The following is a 17,457-nucleotide window of genomic DNA, read 5'->3' as shown; positions in this document are numbered from 1 at the left end:
AATTTTGGCTCTTTAATCTCTCTTCTCCCCGAGGACATCAGATTTATTATGGGTTAAAGCTATCAGAGTTCGCTCTCGTTCCTTTCCTACGCTGTATTCTCAGCACAGAAGGAAAAACCTTGCGAACACGGCGACACAAAGGAAGCTCATGTCCACGTCTCCCTAAAGGGATGGTAAGACCTACAGACCTTGGGGCTGACGCGGCCAAGGCAGAGGGCCAGATCCTGCCTGCATACAAATTTCCGCTGATTTCCGAGAGAAGCATAAATTAACAGATCCCAGCTGAAGTCGCACGCTGATGAAAGCGGTCCTTGATCAGCATCGTTCCTTTTCCTGACACCACGTTAACACCGAAACGCCGTGGTCAGGGTTGTCCCAGAGGCTGCGGAAACAGCCGGCGTGCCGAGCACGCCATGTGCCCGAGACCCAGCAGCGGTGGGGTGAGGAAAACTGAAGAAGGAGAAGCAGAGAGCGAGATGGAACAGGTCAAAAGCTGGAACAAAAGGTGAACAAGAGAACAAAGGTGGGAAGAATGAAAGACAAACTCTGAGAAGACGTAATATCCTCGGAAAGCCAGAACACGCGCAAAGAGTACCAGCTTCAAACAACGCAAATCTGACCTTCGTTATGGCTGTGCCATAGATCTGGAGATTTAGGCAAGGAACAGGGGGGTTCTCTTCGCTTTGTTTCATTAGAAAGAAAAAGTTCTGCTTGCAAACTTGGGAAAAACTTTAAAATGTTAGAGATCTGGAGCATTAAGGTCTCTTACTTCGAAAGACACAGATCACAGACACCAACAGCTCATAAGATGTTATTCACAACTACAGATGTTCCCTCCATTAATTTTCCTGAAAACCCCCAAAACAACCCACAATTAACAAGGAATTCCTCTCCTCATTGCACCTCTCCCTATTCAAAGAGGGAAAAGCAATCATCCTGGTACAGACAAAAAGCTCATGGCCCTCTGGCAGTCTTTAGCAGAAAGCGTCCTCTGGATTGCCTGCTTTCAGACCAAATTCTTTGTCATCTTAAAAATATCTTCTGCTCACTGATACTAGAGATTCACCTGACCATTTAAAACAAGTAGGGGAAATGAGATTTTAAACCTCCAGTCACCGTCCCAGCCTACCTGAAGGTAGCAGGGAAAAACCAGCTGTGCCGTGTTGGCCTTTATGTAGTTTACAGAGGAAAATGGTTATTAAAGGAACAAAGTCAAAGCAGCTCACTCATGGACACTGCCTCTCGTGTCCAAATCTGTAACAAGGCAATAAACCATGGGTTTCAGTACCAGAACTACACCACTGCAGCACCCTCCCACCACAGCAAGTGATCAGCATGCACAACACTTTTTTCTTTTTTTTTTTTGCTTTGAGTCACGCTGAGAAATCTCTGCAATTTGTAGCTTTGGAAAGCCTCCACATTCACATTTAATTTGAAATGATATCCTCCCTGTCAAAACATGCCTGGGGGCAAGTCACTTATGAAAAAAAAAATTAAAAAAATAAAATCTGAATCTTCTTGTCTGTTCTGAGTCATAACATCTGCCACAGCAAGTGTCTGAAGCCAAAGACAGGAAGATGTTGTTCTACAGAGAGCAGCACCTAAACAAAAGCAATACCCCAAAATAGAAGGAATCTGAATCACTTCTCCATAGCTGTGGTAAGACCTAACTGTTAAATATTAGGAACCAATAAACATTAGTATACGAGCTTTCAGGCACTTCTCATGTGCCTGCACAAGACAAAGATCTGAATTGCACACATATATATTTATAAATAGAAGGTATATGTGCAGTTGTGTGTGTATGCTCATGCAAACATACACATTATAAGTGTGTAATTTCAAGTTTCAAAATTCATGTCTCCGGAATAAATCTAAAAATTTGATATGCTCCATATTGAGCTGGTTCACTTTTGTTTGTTTCCCTTTCAGTCACATCAGCTGTTGCTGGTACTCTGGTTATTTTCACGGAAGATAAAGTAATATCAGATTCAAAAGCCCAAGGCAAAAGCTATTGCCCGTTGCACAAAATGGTTTAGGAAAAAAAAAAAAAAAGCTATATATATATAAACCAAATGATCTTCTTTTTCCATGAACTGCCATGATGGTTAAACAATTCTGTGCAAAAAATATACATATATAGTTTAACTAAACACACAATGTAACGAATTGTGTGTGTGTGTGTGTGTGTGTATATACACACACACACACACACACCTTTTAGTGTACCATCTTAACACTTTATCCACTCAAACTACTATCTCTTAAGAAATGGGCAGGACATTCAGTTCAAAGGAAACTGTGAAAAACCTTGCAGGAGGCAGTGACAGAATAATCAATCCAGGGAGACATTAATTTCCGATCCCTATATTTAGAAAAGGCCTATGATCTAAAACATGAGACTTTCTCGGAGGGTCATAATAGATTTGTTTCATTTTATTTAACCAAAGTTAAATTCACCAAATAGCCCCTGGCCTTAGGAAGGCTGAGAGAGAATAGTGTTTCTATTGGATTGTTTTCTTTCTACAAAAAAGGAAAAATCACTTCAATAGAAAGCATCTGCTCAGCAGGCCAAGGTGGTCAAGATGCAACTGAGATGGGAGGTTCTGTACGGAATGTATCAGCAAGGACTAAAAATAAGTATGGTGCAGGATTAGCAATTTAGATGTGTTGCTAATATATTCTTACCTTTGACACTAAGTATAACTGCATTCGAAGGGCATTAAAAAATTATAGAAATAGAAACGACTAAATGGGTCAAAAATAAGGAAAATAAAGGTCCCTTTAAGAAAGGAATGAAAAGAATTATCAGTATTTCATGCACAGATGAAGTGTTTCAAGGAATGAACATGACAGACATAAGTATTTATGAAAACAGGTGAAACAAGGTCAAATAGTCACTTTCATGATCACACCAGAATTAAGAGACAGCAAATTTAAAACGGGAAAGAAAATCACAATAATTAACTTTGTGAACTCTCCGACACAAAAATGTTATTGATACAAAGGGCATAATGATTAGGAGAATGATTAGATGTTTAAAGTGCTAATAATAATACTTTCCCAAGCCAGGATAAGAATTTATAAGGGCTATTGATCTCATGTTTCAGGATGGAAGCCAAGCAGTAAGTGCTTGGTAAGAAGAAAAAAAAAAAAAAAAAAAAAAAAAGAAAAAAAGAAAAAAAAGTCTTTCAGAGACATTTTGTTCTTTAATTGTGATAATGAGAGTTCAGGGGAGGAGGGAGGAAGGTTTGGGGTTGGTTTTTTTGGTGGTTTGTTTTTTTTTTTTTTTCCCAGGGTGTTGAGTCATCTAGTATTAGTTACTAACAGAGATAGAATTCTAAGTTAATTGGATCTTTAATCGGATTGAATAGGGTAATTCCTACCTCTCTGCGTTCCTAATGGATGTCACAATGTCGTGAGTTAAATGCTGAAGTGCTGCTCTGATTTGAGAACAGCTTCTAGGGAATCCTTAGGCAAAGACAATTATTCAGATGTCCATTGAGAAAGAAAATGATCATCAAGGTCAACATACTTCCAACAGTATTTTAGAATAATTACTGTCCAGTTAGTCAATTATTACAGGTAGTGCAGACATTCTTGCATGATTTTTTTCTTCCACAAGAAAACAGTTTATTATAATTTGTCAGTCTTCCTAGTTTCAAGGAGAATATTACCATAACAAACCCAGGTTCTAGTGCAGTCCTGAAAATACCCAACTCCAGCCCAGAAGTCAGAAAACTGCTGTGCGGTATTGCTGGCAATGTAAAATGTCTATGGCCGTATGAGGTAGAAATAGTTGACCCATGAAGAGGTGCAGGTAATTGGGTGCTTTAATTGATCACAAATGTTTCTGTTAAACAGTCCAAAAGAAACACGTTGCAAATTTCCATTGTAAAGATCCTGAAATAACTGCTCTCTTCAAATCCAAAACCAATACAGCAAACTTTGCTAAACAAAGGTAATGGCTTTGTGATGGAGTTGTAAAAAATAACATGCGAGTTATTCCTCTCCCCATAACAACTACAGTAGTATTCTCTACTGTGGACATATGACAGCGCTTTTGAAAATGTTTCTGGAAAAGTGATTTTCAGTCCTGGCTAAAAGGCTTCCACGATAGCAAAGTGACTTACAGTCCTTAAGGCATCTGTTTCACTTCCATGATAACTGGAGATCCACACAAAAAAACAGCAGCAAATTCACCTGGGCCATGACCTTGACTGAACCATTGCACTTCCTCACCAAAGAAACACAATATTACATTTAAATTAATGATTATGTGGTTATTAGGCACTGTAAGCACTTGAAATACAGTATGTTTCTTCTTTGAAAAAAGAAGACACAGTCACTGATCTGGTGAAACTATTTCAAGACGACAAACACACACACAGACAGTACTCATCAAAAGCAGCTGAGACCACAGGTTTCCCTGCTGGATTTCCCAAAAATTTGTTTGTAATGGTATAAATATAGGGTTCACGATTTCTTTTAAAACTTGTATGTATAACACTGATGTCAATAAAGCGAAGGGCACACAAGAGACCCCAGTGACAGCCCGCCGCTGAAAAGGTAAATCGTGCCGTAGCCCAGGCGTTACAGGACATGCCCTTCGCTTCTGGGGAACGTGGCACGGCTCTCGCGGTGGGATGTAGCCCTCGGCTCCATCACGTCTAAGCAAAGTTGATTGCGCTGTCTTCTCTCACAGCAGCAGAACGGGGAGCCGATGCTGCCAAAAGCCCAAACCACAAATAGGAGGTTTCTTCATCATCGTTAACAAAGCGTAGAATCCAAAATTGCTGTTTTGACTATGAAACAGATGACTCCGGCTCTGCCAACACTCAAGGTGTTCCCAATGCCAAAACTCACTTTGCTGAAACATATGCTCCCATATTTAGAAACAGAAGCTCCTTCTCCAGATGAAATTCCTTTCTTTGCCCTTTTGGTGCTTCTATTTCTCCTTTTTGTGCTTCCCATGTATGTTCCTCCTTTTTCTTATCTTCCTTCCTTTGATTACCCTTTCAATGCTCACAGATTTTAAGGCCTTTGCACCTTTCTATACGCCACAGGCTGCTATGCTTTTCCCTATCGCCTGCAAATCATATCCAGTAACTTGTGTTTGACTGATCATATCACAGAAGGTATCCGGTCTCGATTTGAACACATCATAGTTCATTCCAGTGGTTAATCACAGATAAAAAATTGTGTTTAATGTCTAATTTAAAATTGTCTGGCTCCAGCTTCCAGCTATTGGATCTTATTTTTCTTTTCTCTTCTTGATTAAAAAGCTGGATATGCTTTCCCCATGAAAATACTTGTCCCCGTAATCAAGTCCCCTCTCAATCCTCTTTTTGATGAGCTAAGCAGATTGAGCTCTCTAAATCTCTCACTGCAGGGAATTTTCTCCACTCTTCAAATCAATATTGTGGTTATTTTCTTGATTCTTCAGTTTTGTAAACTCTTTTTTCAGCTGTTGACACCAGAAGTGGCCATAGCTTTCCAGCATTCTCATGCACTCAGATAAAAACCCTGTGTCAAAGGAGCCCACTAGTCCTTCAGCCATAGCATCCCGCTGGGAAGTCAGCCACCTTCCTTTCTTTGTCCGCCGTGACCCCTCCATACCCATTCACAGTAACTCTTCTCAAGGATACCCTCTTCCAAGTGCATTGGTTAAGGCACAGACTGTTGGGAGGACAGGAGAAGAGGCAACACCTTGCCAGCCCGTCAGTCTGCTCCATATAACTTCTTATTTCCACACTACTGATATTGCCTTATCCACAACTTTGGCAGCAGTCATTTAATTTTTGTGTCCAGATTATTGATAGAGATGTTAACCAGTTTCAGGACTAGTTCTCATTCTTGCAAAACTGCGCTAAATCCACACATCTTTCAATGCATAATCCTCACAGAGAAATACCTTTTCAGCTCTGTTAGCTAAATCTTAATCCATTAAGCAAGACTGCTACTAATTCTACATACTAACTTCGTTGGGTTTGTTTGTTTTTAACTGAGATTTCATCAGATACCAAATGTAGAAAACTGCCATAAAGCTTAGTTACCCGTATCTATCAGACCCATAACCCCATCAGGAATAGGATCCCTTTTCAGAAAGCCATGGTGACTGGCCTTAATTATCTCTCTATTCTTTAACTCTATATTAATTCATTCCTCTATTAACTTATCCATTATTTTTCTGGGATTGGTGCCAAGCTCCCCAGACAATCATCCCCTACCTCCTTCTGCTTTCCCTCTTTGTACATGGGCTCCTCCGGTATTCCCGCAGAACACGGAGATAGGTAGGATAACGGAGCCCAAAATACTTTGTCATCCTTCTATGATATATCACCTTATCTTTCCCAAAGACAGTAAACCAGACTTTTTCCAACAGGCATATTATCCCTTTGATCAGTCCTGCCTCTCCCTCCCACCACCATTTCTGTCCGCCCATCCCAGTTTATCTGTCGCACAGGTACGGAGATGCCAAATCCAGCCGCTGAGAACAAGACACACCACAAAGGCTATCACCACAGACTGCTCATGAAAGCTGTTTCAGAGACTTCAGTGTTACGTTTTAGCTGTAAAATTTGGGTTTTAGGAGAATTCAGCTTTGGCCTATCTCCATGATATTAACCCAGTAAGAGGTTTTTTCCCAGGGATGCCTGTTTCATTACCCCACAGCATCCTTCCGAGTCCCTGTTCGAGAAGCACACTTAGCACCACACGTTAATTGAACTTTCAAGCGCCAGCCCAGGGCTCGGTGATCCTAAGTGGACTGGACACCATCTTCTCTCAAAGGGGGGCTGCAAATTGCCGGATTAGCACCACACAACCCTAATGCGGTCAAGCATTTGGAATATAAGCTGTCTTACATTATTTACCTGTAGCAGAGTTACAGTTCAATTACTGAAGTAATATCTCATTCAGGCAGAACAAAGAAAAAAGGTATGCAAATCAGTTAGTTTAAATTCACTTAATTTAAAGTCCTAAAATTTTTAAGGGCGCATTCCCTCTCCAGGGACATTTGGGTTTGGAGATTATAAAATACATAAAGCTCTAAACAGTTACATGGATTGCTGTTGCCTGAGCTTCAAAAGTTTCCATAAATTATTCTTTTCCGTGAGTGCATTATATAATTAACACTGCAGATATGTGGCACTCCTGCCTATATCCTATCCTATGTAAGGATAAAAAATTTGGTCCAGCCACCACCCATGACAAGGAGCTTTGTGCGCAGACAAGCTTAGCATACATTTTGGAGGATGACAGTGGAAGAGGTTTGTATGGAGAATGCTGCTTATCAGCTGAATGCAAAGATTATTCCAATTTTTTTTGTGATATACATGATAAGGTTTCTGAATAGCCCTTGATGTTTGTTGCCTGTTGGGTTTTTTGGTGGTTTGGGTTTTTTTTTAATAAATGCTGAGGCATATTTCTTGTGCACCAAAGGTGAAATTTTCATCTTGCTATGCAGTTGGAATTATGTGAGGTTTCACTGCACAGTGATGTCTGACAGGGGGAATGGCTGACAGTGAGAATTTGCTGCACTGGCAGGATAATTAGGTACAATGCTCCAAAAGGTAGGATCCTGCACAGGTGGAAGTAAATGGGAGAAACTTCCTTTTCTTTAGGGGCTGCACAACCAGACCAGCTGTATTACTTTCTGGTGCCACCACACTTAACTGCACTTTACCTTTAATAAAGCTCTGTACCACAATACAACTCAAACAGCTCTCAATTTTCAGCAGTTCCCTGGGACGTAACACGAAGCTGAAAAGGCCGAGCGTTTCCCAGCAGGCAGGCACCGTCTGAGCAGGTATTAGCCGAAAAGCAGGGTGGGCAAAAATCGCCGGTGGAGTGCCACGCAGACACGAACAGCAGGGATGCTGCAATTCAACACGATAATCAGAGACAATAAAAGTCCCAGATTTAGGTGAAAGCCTAAGTCAAACCTCATACCGTCAAAAATAGAAAGGCGCATTTGTCATGCAGGTAGTAAACCCTGAGCAATTACCATGGATTTCAGTGGTAACCCTGTAAATTTAATGAAGTAGGTATGCCTTAGCTTTGTACAGCTGGGACAGTCCTTTAATCACTGTTACTCCATATAGCTTACGGTATGACATTTGTAATTTGTACGAGTCGGAAAACAGGAATATTCATTACTGTTTCCCGGTTATTTGTTTCCATCAAAGTATGAGACAAGAACACGCCACTTGATAGGAGACACCATTATAAAGCTCCCAACGCGCGTGTCTGCAGCGAGCCCGAGCGCGCAGCCTGTTACAGCGTGCTTACTGATGGACACGACAAGCCCATGCGGACGTCGGACACGATTCTCCAGAAGCCCAGATGGCGTAAGTCAGTGTAACTCAATCATCCTCAGCTGAACCACAGTAATTTGTATCAGTCAAGGACCTGAGCCATTATGCCTATTTCTCAAACTGGTTAGGTTGTAAATTAGATTTTCATCACTCCTGGGACAAAAACCTGACTCTGCTGAGGTCAGTGGGAGTTTGACCATCTATTTCAGTGGCGCCATGACTTCACCGGTGGTTTTCATGTGCAATATTAATCCTGGAAGCCATCACAGTGTATCGGGTTTATTACTTTCCTAAAAATATATTAAATAAAATCTTCCATTAGTACTTGCAGATACTAGTAGTTCAGTTCTGTGTTATTTTCTTCTGCTCAAATGTAACAAAAGGAATATTTATCTCAAAGGATTTGGGATTTTAATTACCAAAATAGCTGCAGTTTTGACTGATGCTTCAGCAGAACTCGTACAAAGTAAGCACTGAATATGGTTTATTCAGCTGTAAAACTGCCCCATGACCAAGAAGATCAGATGGGACCTTCTCTGACTCATAACAGGTCAAAATAGGAATCTTCTAAAATCCATTTCCTACAATGAAATTTTACTAGAACAAAGTCGTTGGTGGAGTAATATGAAAGAATAACCCATGGAAAATAAAGCACAGGGCCCTTATCCAGTAACACACCTGAGCAATAGCCCCAATTTGAGTTAATACTTCCACTGAAATCAGCAAACATATTGTGGTTTAGAGTATTTTGCCTACAAAGTAGTAAACCCAACAAAATTAGGCAGACAGGCATGGGTGCAAACATGCACACAGACCTGTATCAACCAACACAAACCGCCCCAGTACTGCAGAGGGAAGGATTTTAGTGATGTGACCGACCAAACACACTGGGCTATGAGATCACTTTTGGAAAAAAAACGTAGGTGCTTCAAAACGTACAGACAATCTCTTATCATTAACAATTCTCTGATTTCAGTAAACTGCAAAAAAAACCCCAAAAAAACCCCAAAAAGCTGTATTCTGTGAGTATGTCAAAAAAAAAAAAAAAAAGGCCATAGAGTTAATCACTACTGTTAGCTGAAAGCATTGTTATGGTATTTTCTAACAGAAAAAAAATCTGCCGTGGAATAATAATTTTACTTTTCCTATAAGCAAAGCAATCTTTCATCAAGAGTAATTTTATTTCAGGCACTGGGGATACAGCAATGGCACCAGCCATTTTTTACAGAAACATTGTTCCAGGTTTCCATCAGTTTTAATACTGTAATACACACGACATAACTGAACGATGCATTTTTCGAATATACTTTAAAGCTGTGGGAATACACCCCTTAAAGGCAGCCCTCGCCTCCTTTCAAGTGCCATACAAGCACAGCAGGCAGCATTCAAAGCCACCTCTTCCGTGTCAGCCAGCGGAAAAGGCTGACAGGGAATTGGTTGTGTCACACTCGAAAAGTCACCAAAGGAGACGCAGACTGAAAGGTGGATGGGCCCGATTCTGCAATTTATTTTTCCCTATTCCTCTTAGGAGATTACTGCCTAGCCAATTAATTTCAGCCGGGAGGCTGTCCTGAATAGCGACTGCCAGCTATTTCACAGTCGTCTCTAGGGTCTCCCAAAAAAATGGAGACACTTGAAATGAGATTTTTAAAAGCACTGAAGTCCCCTGACTAAGCTACATTGAAAGGTAGGAGGACTTTGGCTCACTGAAATGTTTAGATACAATTCTTTGGAACTGGAGTCTTGGGCTTTCGCTACTTGGCTTGTTTACAGTTAAACTTTCTATTCACGAGGGCGTTGAGACTTCCCAGCCGTTACAGACCTTCAGACATGGGTTCACCCCACCTTTAAAGTTACAGCCCTCTCCACCTCTAAAAAAAGACCAGCAGCCACAAGAACTTGTGAAGGCACAACCCACGTGCTGCCTTCCACGCTCCTGCGAGGAAGAGGAGGAGGAGGATGACAAGGAGGAGGAGGAGGAGGCAGGAGCATCGCTGGGCAGGCGAGAGCAGCCCAGGTGGGGTCCAGGCTGAAGACCAAGAGCGTTCGCAGAGCGATGCGAAGGCCACCGGTGCACATCTTGCTGCTGCACTGGGGCAGCCCAGGGGAAAAAGTCCATGGCCAGTACACAAAGTTCAGCTTTCCCCACCTCCTCGATGGCAAACGTGGGGAGGATGAAACGGGGACACTACGAGAAGCTCCGTTTTTTGCCACAGCGACAGCGGTTGTTTGGAGATTACCTGTTGGGAGCTCGGCGTGGGGCTGTCCCCGAGGCAGCTCAGCCTGGCTGACAGACCGGCTATTACAGCCAGACCGGGAGCCATCTGTTAAAAATATCCTCGAAAGCTGCACTCTTACAGAAAAAACCCTGCCCAGGCTCGACCATTAGCTCCTTCTCTCCCAGCTGCTCAGGCTTGAATCCAGACATCTTTATTTCTTCTGCGCAGCAGAACAGGAGCAAAGATGAGGATGAATCCAAGCAGGCTCATCCCTGTCCTCCCCAGTCGCCCCTTCACCCTCCTTAACCCGAGCCATGTCCCCACCACACCTCTAATTTCATGCCATCTTGTTGCTGGCTCAGCAAAAGGAGAAAAACACCTGAAAAGAGAAATTGGCAACTTTCTTGATAAATGGAGAAAAGAGAGGGCTAGCGAGGCTCAAAAGAAATTATGAAGACTTAAAAGCCCTGATGAAGAAAGCAACATAAATCTTGTCCTTCTTGCATGGAGCAGGATCTGCGCCTGGAGGTCACACTCGAAACAACTAACACTAGTTCAGCTGTAAAAATAAACACTAATTTTAATGATAAACTGTTTTCCATCTGCCTTTTTTGGAGTTTTATACATTCAGGTGTAATGAAGGAAGAAGGAAACATCTGCTAGGGAATGCTGCAACCTCAGAAAATAACACATCTCAACGGCCGTCACAGCTCCACACTCTGCATTTCACACGGGGTGCCTGGACACGCTGGGAGGAGAAACCCGAGACGCCAAATATTACCGTGTACCTTCATCAATTTATAATGCAGAGGCAATCGCTAATCAGCATTTGGGTATGCAAATGCACTTAGAGAAATCAATGCATAAAACAGATACAAGGAGAGTAGCTGTGAAAAAAAAAAACCCAACAACAAACTCAACCTTGAGTTTTGGGCATTGACTTTGTTGCATAGAAACAACAGCAAAAAAACCCCACAACAAAATCAAACAAGCTCACATGTACCTAAATCTTTACCTAAATCTATCTAAGCCTAGAAGGGCAGTTACAAGTACACAGATTATGAACTATAATAATCTTAGCCTAGGAATATTGACGATGAGTTGAGATTTAGTTCGCTGTGGTCGACAAATGGCAGCAGTTACTACGGGCACTGCTACAACATCCGCTTCTAGTCCAATACACCAGTAAAATCATGCAATACCCAAGCTCTTTGTCTAGGAAAGAAGAGAAATACCTCGATTCCTTCTTCTCACCAAGAGGGAGAAAGAAAACTTACAGAATGCCAACTACTATCTGAGTAAATTAAATGCCATGACAGCCTGCAGTTCTCCTAGCCCTACTATGCTTTTTCTTAGTTACGATTTTAGAAGGAAAAGGCTATGTCTGTATTAGCAAGTAGCAGAGCTCAGAAGGGCATAGATGAGTAGAGCAAAACGGTGCTGGGAACCCCAAATCCACCCACGCACATGGCAAAGGCTTCGCTTCAGCTCTAGGCAGGAGGCCACGGATGAAAAACCTATTAGCAGCTGAAGTGCACAAAATAAACTCCTGAAACAGATATTCTGACTTAGGTTCATCCAAAATTAATCCGGTTTGTGCGGTCTCCCCATAACGCAAACCAAAGCACAGTAGGTGGGGATGGGACAACTGCAAGATTCCCTTCCAAGGTGCACTCCAGAACTAAGATGCCAGCGTACATGAACCCAGGGGTAACGATAAAGGGTTCACCAACATAAAAATATAATTCCACATGTATGAAGTGCATGCAGGATGCTGCAACCTGGTTAAAGCCAACATTAGTACTTTGGGTATACAGAACCATGATAACATTTATCTTCCTTCTGCTCTTTGAGTACTAAATCTGTTATTTCCTTACACAAAATCGCTCTGTTAAGAAACCAGTGTCTTCTGCGAGGACAGCCTAGCAGAGATCTCCAGCCATATGGGCTGTAGGATGGGCCAGACTGCCCTGACATAATTCGGACAACAATCAAACCGCATGCTCCATCTTGCATTTAATTTACTCATAATGGAGCATGGGGTAACGCCACAAGACCTTGCAGGATCTCACATCTCGAGACAGCATGAGGGGATCTGTTCAAAAAGCATTTGGTAGATGACTGTCTTTGTTAAGACTTACTTGTCCCACTAATTATTTTGGTTTTTGAACAGCAGTCTAACCGAGAAAGGGCAATTGAAACTTGTTATAAAACACTGAGGACATCACCACCAGAATATGGTTTACAAGTAAGATTCCTGCTCTTTTCTTCACACCCATGCTGCTCCCCAGACCCTGTACTGAGGCAGCAATTTTAATTATATATAATCTGAGGTTGTTATAAGGTGGGCTTTGTGCTAGCAAAAAAAAAAAAAAAAAAAAAAAAAGATCTTTAACAAAAACAGAATTTCTACTTTCCTGGACAAATATACCAAAAAGAAATTGTGGCATCTTGGTGGGTTGCTAAGCAACCAAGAGCTCCAGTGTCACTTGTTTGTGATCAATTCAAGTCATTCATCAGGCGCTGAAGCACCAGCTCAGGAATTCCAACAAATCTGCGCCTTGGGAAAGCCACGGGGACTTCCTGCCACACAATAACACTTTCTTTCCTCCAAGATAAACTTTGTAGATGTTCTTTTGATCTGTGTGATATGTTAATTCATTATTCTTAACATACTGCTAATGGGAAAAGCTATAATTAACTAACTACAGCATTGTAACGCATGCAAGATAAACTGAACTAATTAGTAGTGTTTAAAGTAGTCCCTGTCCTCTCCCACTGGGGAAAGGAGCAGATCCTTTCTTATCACAGAAGCAACTGTCCACAACATCGTTTTATGTAATGTACGGCTACCTTTTTTTTTTTTTCCTTCATTTTTCCTTCTAAACTTAAGTGATAAAGTATATTTTTATTGGCAAACAAGATGGCTACAATCCAAGCCACTGGAGGTACACATACATGTCGTGAAGAATGTAATCTTTCATTTAAATGAAGGCTTATCTGCTGGGTTTCTTGGGATAAAGAAGTGGACTGTTGTATTTTCATTCATTAATGACTGAAGTAACACATACTAAATGCCCATAATAATTACATTCACGCACACTGACAGTGAGTTAAATGTAATCAAAGTGTATATAGCTGAAGTACGGTCTCTTCATTTCAGCCTCAGATTCAAAATTCATTTTATTCCTATTTTGATAAAAATCAATAATAAATTGCAAGAGTTTAGAGAACGAACTGGTTTAAAAGCTGTGTGTTGCATATGGCAAAACTTCTACAACTCTTGGATTGCTGACAGGTTTTTTTCTACTAAAGATATTTCATGATACTTTTACACATATTGTGCAATATTCCTGAAGGAACTCCATTACCTCCTGCAAACCTTGGTGGTATCTTATCTTTTGCATTTCATGTTAATGTAACATAGTCTAGTCTTGTAGTTCTTCTGTAAGCCAGACTCCACTGGCAGCAGATGTTCAGCCTAAGGACCACAGAAACTGGCTAACAAGAATTTTCTAATTTTTTAATGACTCATTGGGAGAGGTGGGTTTTGGTTTGGTTTTATGTTTTGGAAAGACAAAGAAAATTCCTTACTTTTAAGCAACAGAAACGTGTTCACGAAGCAGTAGTTGAGCACTCTAATACTTCACATCAGTAAAAGCCAAGCAGAGGATCACGGGAAGCAATGGGCAAAGGATCACATGCACGACTCCGACAAGGCAACGTTGCATGTGTGTTCACGAATGGGCAAAAATTACACATTCATTTTAAGGTGCAGGTTTTTCCCCATGTTCTTTCCTCAGGCCTGTAACTAAACTCATAATATTTATTATTTATTGGTTTTGGAATGGTGTTTGGGAGAGCTACATAACATGTATTTAACTCAGTCGCATCAAATGAACCCTTGACAATCAAACAAAAATACCACCTGTCAGGTCTCTGGTGAAATTTTCCAAAACATATTTCAAGCAAAACTATTCCTAGGTAGTGCCGAGAATGAATTCACTTGCTTTCTATCTGTTGAGTTATGGTCGAATACCTGTATGTTATCCAAGATACCATAGTTTAGCTCCTTTCTACCCCAAAATAAGAGGCAAAGTAATATTAGTCATAGAAGCGATAGATGAAAAGTCTATTTCCATTTACTGTGTCCAACTGTTAGGAAACAGAACCTCCTTGCATTATGAAGACCTAAACCTAGCCGAGACCACTGATGCTCTGATCGTGCAACGCAAATTAATAACACACAGCACACGACACTGAGGTTTAAAGATTCTTACAGCTCTCCTGGAGCGCAACACAATCACATCACTTCCCCAGGGGAAAAAAACAAGGGCGGGGGGGGGGGGTACTTTTCTAATTATTTAGGTATTGCAGGAAAAAAAAAAAAAAACAAACAAAAAAACTCTCCAAAATCACTAGTGAAGGAAAAAAGAAGCGTTTTGCCACAGACGCCTGACATCCAGGCTTGCAAACTTGAACCCACCTAAAACCACACGAGACCGAGCGCGCCAGCCCCCAGCCCACTGCCACCGCGCTTTTGACCTCCCCGGATCCCCCCGGACCCCCAATTCCCCCCCCCCCCATTCTCCGCATCCAGCCTCCCTCACCCACCTCCCCCCTCCCCCGGGCTCCGCACCGCTCCGCACCGCTCCGCACCCTCCCGCAAACTTTCCCCGGGGCAGCGGCTCCTCCGCCCCGCCGCGCCGGAACGGGGGAGCCCGAGCGTACAAGGAGGAGGAAAAAGAGATTAAAATAATAATAATAATAATTATTATTATTATTATTAAAGAGGCTTTCGGTGGAAAAGGCAGGGCGAGAGGAGGCGGCGGCCGGGGCAGCCCCGCGGCTGGGCACCCGCGGTCCCAGCGCTCTCCGCCACCCGGCAGCCCCGACAGGGGATGGGGATGAGGATGGGGATCGGGATGGGGACGGGGACCGGGACCCCCCCCCAGCCCAGTGTGACCCCCCGGCGTTACCTTGAGCCCTGCGCGGGCAGAGCCGGCAGCTCGCAGGGCGGTGCGGGGGGGATGGCCGGACCTGCGGGTCGCAGCGTGTCCGCAGCCCCGTCCCGGCTTTCCAAATTAATGGCTCCACCCCGGAAAAAAAAAAAAAAAAGGAAAAAAAAAAAAAAAAAAAAAGAGGAGGCGGGGGGGTGGTGGTGGTGGTGGGGGGAGCCCAACCACCCCGAACCCAGCTCCACACCCACGAGAAGGAAGAGGGGTCCCTCCGTGACTGGCATCACTATCTCCTCCGGCAGAGCTTGCAGGGAGCCATGGCAACGAGCCCCCCCCCCGCACCTCCCCAAACCTCTGCCCGCCTTTCCCCCCCCTCCCCCGAGGTTGGGAAAGGGATGGAGGGGGGGGAAACCGAGCCGCCCCCAGCCCCCGGTCCCGCTCGGCGGTTCCCACCTGCCCGATCCGACGCCCCTCCGGCGGGAGCCGGGAGCCAGCGGCACCGACGCGCTTCTCCGGGCGGCACCTGGGGATGGCGGGGACGGGGCTGGGGGGGGGGGGGGGGGGAGCCCCGGCCCGGCCCGGCCCGCCCGCACCTCCCCTGCCCGCCTCCAGCCTCGGGGGGGGGCAGCGCTGCCGCCTCCCGCCCCCGCAAAGGGAACGGCCGGGCACGGTGCGGGGATGGGGAAGGGGGGGGGTTAGGGTTTGGTCCCGGTCAGCCGAGAGCCAAGGCAAGGAAGGGGTTAAAGAAATGGGAGGTGGAGGCGGGGGGGGGACGGACGGGACACGACTTGCCACCGGCAAGATCCTCGCCCGGCAGCTCGCACTTTGGCAGGGTGGTGGGGGCTGCTAAAATGGGGTCTTCTTGCCTTCTGTCGGGGTGCGGGGGTGTCATTGCTTTTCAGAGGAAAGGATGAGGGGTCAGGAAAGCTCAGATGGGGATGGGCCCCCCCGCCCGGGGCGCTCATCAGCGCAACACCTCGTGCTTTATATGTACAAACCTCCGAAAAAACCTGTCTTTTCCTCATTTTTTTGCAAATGCCCCTCTTCCCAATTCTTGCTGCGTGCGCTCTACAGCGCGTGCGACCACGAAAACCGACCAGGTTTATGTGTGTGTGCTTGAACGCTCGGACCTTCTGCCTGTATGGTTTACTTCTGTAATCCCTTTGTGGAACGGGCTAAATTTTTAAGTGATCACTGAAGACAGTCGTCACAAATCTGCCAGTCATTTTCTTAAGCGCTCCATCCAGAGACGCCGTGTGGAGGTGGTGAAGGTCAGACATAATCATTTTCATGAGGACTTGGACTTCTCAGACAATTTTCTGTCTCACTGCTGACCTTTGGGTGTTTTTCTTTTCTCTGAGCCTTGTCTAATGCAATGAACAATAATCATAAAGTAACATTCACGGGCATTAAACCATAAAACCACCCTACCGAATCACAGTTAGCGCTCACGGGGATTATTATCATTTGGGTTAAAGATTTTTTGGACAGCAGCAATCAGAATTTGTGGAGGTGCCGGCCAGCCAACTCGTGTTGTTCGTCTCCAGCCGATTTAGGTAGGTGAGCTTACTTTTTGGACAAGAAGTAAATAATTACATTTAAGGAAAGCTATTATAAACTAAAAGTGGCAGTAAAAGAAAAAAATCTGAAAACTAGTAGGGAAAAGGGTAGAATAGTTTAATATACTTGTTCTGTGTTAAGAAAGCAAATGCAAAACTCTGTTAAAGCAATGTTATGCTTGATATTTTCGTCATGCAAAGTCAGGCAATTCATAGATCTAATTTTCATATTAAACTACGTTTAAGTCAACTTGCGCCAATATAAATGCCAAAGTTCTCACCAATTGCATGGAGAAAAGCTGCTATTATGTAAGGACGGCGTGCTGCGGTTGCTTAGAAAGCTCTGACGTTGGGCAGTCGGATTTCTGCGCAGCGGAGGCCCGGCCCAGAGCACACATAAGGG

The 17,457-nt window shown here is 43.5% G+C and overlaps 1 protein-coding gene across 1 annotated transcript in view; it reads right to left on the bottom strand.

Annotated features, from left to right (window-relative positions):
- The window catches only part of CHL1 (cell adhesion molecule L1 like), a 141,332-nt gene extending 125,721 nt beyond the window's left edge, over positions 1–15,611 (bottom strand). The window contains exon 1 of the mRNA XM_030043954.2: positions 15,517–15,611. The gene's annotated coding sequence lies outside the window, so the exon portion shown is untranslated. The remainder of the gene's footprint in view (positions 1–15,516) is intronic.
- Between the last annotated feature and the right edge of the window lie 1,846 nt (positions 15,612–17,457).

This window comes from Aquila chrysaetos, chromosome 20 (assembly GCF_900496995.4).
Source record: "Aquila chrysaetos chrysaetos chromosome 20, bAquChr1.4, whole genome shotgun sequence".
Classification (NCBI taxonomy): Eukaryota; Metazoa; Chordata; class Aves; order Accipitriformes; family Accipitridae; genus Aquila; species Aquila chrysaetos.
This window is presented reverse-complemented; position numbering and strand designations above follow the sequence as displayed.